Raw genomic sequence first — 4,847 nt, 5'->3', positions numbered from 1 at the left:
GGGAACACAAGCAGGGGCAGTGGGAGAAGGAGAAGCAGGCTTCCTGCAGAGCAGGAAGCCCGATGTAGGGCTCCATCCCAGGACCCTGGGATTATGACCTGAGCCGAAGGCAGACATTTAACGACTGAGTCACCCAGGTGCCCTTATCCTTCCCTTTTATGCTTTCCATTACCCCAAATAAAAACTTTGTCATCTATATCACATTCCAAAACCAAAACAAACAACTGAATCACTAACACTAAAGAAGGAAAAATTTTCAGAATGTATTTCAGAGCTTATACTGAGTATAGTACAAATTATGAATGAATGTATTTTATTTAAAACATGTTATTGACAGAAATCTATCAATAATAATGTGAGTATTGTCAAGGGCCTGTCAATATTAATGTAATTATGATTAAGGGGATAACATGGATTTTTAGCTATAATACCAAGTAACATCTCCTACATTGCTGCTATCAATATACACATTATTATTGACCTGTTCCGAGACTCTCAGTACTAGATGTATTACCATTAGGCATATTTGTCAATGCATGCTGCCCTACAAAAACTCTACATTTAAATTTACAGTCCTGTAAACTTTGTCAGCAGAAACATGTGATTCCCAAGTATTCTCTAAGGTACCAAACCCATGTATACACCCACTGCCAAGCCATCCTTTTTCAGATCCACAATAATTAACTAATTTTTAGTATGACAATGTTGCTGCCACACTATCCTGAGGGTTCAAGTAATCAAAATGCATGAGACAATATACTAATTTTTTTCCTTTTAGGTTTGAAAAGATTTTTAAACTTATGTTTCATATTATGAGGTTATGTGAATAAAATTCTATAACTGGAGATCTTAAGCTTTGAACCTACACCCTACTTTTTATTTCCTTTGTGTAGTCAGATAGATTTACTGTCCATTGTATTGAAATCAATACTAATAAATGGGACATGCATCAAAGAGGGATTTAACAGGACACCGATTCCCAGAACACATTTCAAACATGAGCAAAAGAGAAAAAGCTATGACTGAGACCCATTAGGACACTGTGACCTCTGGCACTGTGAATAGGCCTAAAAATCAACAACCAGAAGTTCAAATCCCACTTCTGCCACAGGCTTGCTAAATGACTTGTCACTAGTCTTTTGTTCTACTCTTTCATCAAATATAAACCAAGTTTCAATAATTTATAGATATCAAATGTTATAAATCCAAATTGCGCTCTTTTGGATATGGACACGATATGTTGAAATTTTAAAGTTCTATTGTAGACACTAGACTTCTAGCTATATACTTAACATAATCCTCATCAAAATCCAAATAGGAATTTTCTTTTTGGGACTGATAGTGAGTACACAATAAAATGTTTTAGGATAAACCTCAAAATCTCATAAATTGCTCAAAAAGATGAACAAAGATAAGTAACTTGTCCTAGCAGATGGGAAATATAGATATATTTTTTAATTTGAAAAAAAAAAGGGAACTCAAATCAAATACTACCATCATCAAGATTACAATTAGTCTTAAACAACTGGGTACCCCCCTATTTCATTTACTTATTTAAGACACTTATTCAAGTATCTAAAACCAACATCAATGTTTCCCTCTGGTTTTTTTAAACCTTAAAACAGAATTTTCAATACCTTGGACTAGCTTTACAAATACATTTTTAAGAGAAAAGCATGGCACTCATAATCTTCTCTTTTAGAAAGCTGATACTTCTGAGTCTTTAAGAGAAAAAGCATGTTGTGAAAATAAAAAGCAGATGTTTGAGTGAATACGGGGAAAGAGAGTTACACTGGTTCTGATTAGTTCTGTATCTTAGACCAGGTTCACCAACAGGCTGTGTGACTCTGGACAAGTCATTTTATCACACTATCCTCTCTAGCAGTTGAAAGATATAAAAATAAATTTCAAAAAATCAACTGTGAAAAGTCTACCTATCTAGAATCCTTATAAGAACTATTTTAGGAAACCTTGGAAGAGGAAGAAAAAAGAACAGGCATTTCCAACTAGAGAAATGATAATGTTGAGTGTGAAAAAGGCTAGAGAAACTGAAGAAATTAGAATAGAACATGAGAGACAGAGACACAATCATAGAAAAAAAAATAGCAAAGCATCTGGAAGACAATACCCACCAATTTATGAGTTTATGACTGAAGTACATTTATACCGCTTACCAGTTATCAAGTGCTAACAAGGGACTATCATACCCAAGTATCCTTTGCAAAATTAAATATTAAATCATTTGATCCTTACCAGTATTATGAAAGAGGTTCTTTTATCATTTACATTTTAAAACAAGGAAACTAAAGCACAGAGAGATTAGCTGACTTGTATAAATCACACAACTAGAAGTGGCAGAGCCATGCTCCAAACTAGTGTCCTTGACTGACAAGGTGTGATGGGCCTAAAAGATGAACAGAAGTACTTTAGAAGGACACCACAGGACATGCAAATGGGGCTATTTTAAAAGTCTAAACACTAAGAGATAGACATGAACTACAGCAAAAATGACACTCGAAGAATGAACAAACAAGAGCCACAAGAAATACATGAAGCAACTAGATCTTTAAGTACTCCATAAATTTAGAAAAGCACTCTAGAACCTAAGAAGAGAATTTTAAATAACTTGCAAATTACTGGCACACATGTTTAATTGCATATTTTATGGCATTCAAGACAACATGGAGGGACACCTGAGCAGCTCAGTTGGTTAACTATGCCTTCAGCTCAAGCCATGATCCCAGGACTCTGGGATCTGTGTCTCTCATCAGCATCTTGCTCGGGAGAGAGCCTGCTTCTTCCTCTGCCTGCTGCTCCCCTTGCTTATGTGCTTTCTGTCTGTCTCTGACAAATAAATAAATCTTAAAAAAAAAAAAAAAGAGAGAGAGAGAGAGAAAGAGAGACAGAGACAGAGACAGACAGACAACATGGAACTATCCACAAAGGAACAGAGGTATTAGCAACGGGAAAGAAGGAAGTACCATGTAATACATCATTGTATGTGAGGCATTATGTTTTCTTCACACTCTTTATCTCATTTAATCCTCATAACACAGTAAATACTATCATGTCCATTTTAGAAGACAAAAGTTAGATGTGAGAAGATTAACAACCTGTTTAAGGTCGGACTGACAATCAGTAAATTTCCGGTAAACAGTAGAGAAACTGTGGAACACACAAAGGAAGTTAGTAAGTAGTAAGAATATGTGGTAAACCTGGAACAAATTCAATCCCACAGAGCTCAAAGCAAATTTTTTTCCCTCAAGATCATTCAAAAGACCAGAATGCCAGTCAAGCTTCCAGGACTGTAAATGGGAAAATAAAGCAAAGGACTGTGGTAAAGTTGCCCATATTGCCTGGGATGCATCTAGTGTACATTCTCTCTCCCTGACTCTACACATGTGGTCAGAAAACCATTCAAAGAGCCTGAATGCCCAATATGAACAAAGGGAGTATGTGGGTGAAAAAATGAGGTGTGAACATTCATTTAATTGTTATGAACACATACTATATGCAAGATAGAGGAAATGCCAATTCATTTAACACTAGAAGGGAACAGTTATGCAGAATCAAAACAGAATTACTCTATAGCTCTTGGGTTTTTTGTCTTAATAGTAAGAAGACAAGACAGCATGGATGAAATTTTATCTCACCTTATTCACAGGCAGTTAAGGGAAAGGTCTGAAAAAAAAAAGAAAACATATTAAATAGAATAAAATACAATATAGAAAAGGACATTTTGATTGTATAGATGGTAAAAGATTGAAAAGAAGTTGATTAACATTGCACAATGGGAAGGACAGAGGGTGCTAGACATCGTCTTTCCTGCTTCCACTTCCATGTAGAGAAATAGTACTGTCATTTGCAGTGCCAGGATTACACGGGGCAAATGGAGCAGTACAGAGCTTTTCTCCAGAGATTTCTTCCACATACCAAAGGAACTGAAGAGGAACATGGAATGTTTAGAAACTGCTGTCATTTCACAGGAAGGAGGTAAAGGGGACATCCAATTTGTTTTGAGGTTGCCCAAGATAATCAAGGGAGGAAAAAAAAGGAGCAAGTGATTCAGAGCAGAACTTTCGTTCAGAAATAAAGATTGTGCATATGGCATACATTTTCCGTATGCCACAGGAACCTGAGCACAGTGAAGTGAAAGAGAGAAAGAAACTTTAAAATTACTTGATGCTATGAGGAAAACATGGGGCTGAGACTTAAAATGCAAATTTACTAGCTATGCAATGTTGGGCAAGGCTGTTAACATCTTTAAGATTCAGTCACAGAATATGTAAAATGAAAAATATCTGCCCTTCCTATTGCAAAGATTATTATAAGCTTCAAAATTAAGCAAAAAATTTTATGGCTAAAATACCAGGGAAGAAGGAATAGAGAAAAATAAAGAAATATGATTATGATCACAAAAAATTAAATTTGAAGTTTGTATTTGTTAAACAAATTAGGTGATATAGACCTGTTTGTGACTTTTAGTAATAAACTAATGATGAATGTATCTTTTACTATTAAAAAATGTTACAAATCGAATGAATACACATTGGATACAAATGAGTAATTTGAAACAGAATCATAATGCTAGAAGTAAACCCAGATCACCTAGTCTAAGATATGAATTTAAATTACTTAACAGAAACACTTTCAAACAGAACACATACAAGAGCTGTTCTTGTAAAAAACCGTTGTCTGCTTGGCTTGTCTCTCCCCTGTGTGGCTCCAGGAAATTTATATAGGAATTCTTCTTCAGAACAGATTTAAAACCACAGATTGGATGCTACCCCAACCCCTAAAAATGAAGAGAATAAGGCCATGAGGTAGGGCTGGTCAAAGGAAACCAG

General features: G+C 35.4%; 1 protein-coding gene across 3 annotated transcripts in view; it reads right to left on the bottom strand.

Moving 5' to 3' along the window:
* PEX2 (peroxisomal biogenesis factor 2) overlaps nt 1-4,847 on the bottom strand; it is a 17,124-nt gene that overhangs the window by 10,671 nt on the left and 1,606 nt on the right. For 2 of the 3 annotated variants that reach the window (XM_032869155.1, XM_032869154.1), the window contains exon 2: nt 3,654-3,681. The exons of the other annotated variant lie outside the window; for it this stretch is intronic. The gene's annotated coding sequence lies outside the window, so the exon portion shown is untranslated. The remainder of the gene's footprint in view (nt 1-3,653; nt 3,682-4,847) is intronic. 3 annotated transcript variants of the gene reach the window in all.

This window comes from Lontra canadensis, unplaced genomic scaffold, assembly GCF_010015895.1.
Source record: "Lontra canadensis isolate GAN:19392208 unplaced genomic scaffold, GSC_riverotter_1.0 scaffold37, whole genome shotgun sequence".
Classification (NCBI taxonomy): domain Eukaryota; kingdom Metazoa; phylum Chordata; class Mammalia; order Carnivora; family Mustelidae; genus Lontra; species Lontra canadensis.
This window is presented reverse-complemented; position numbering and strand designations above follow the sequence as displayed.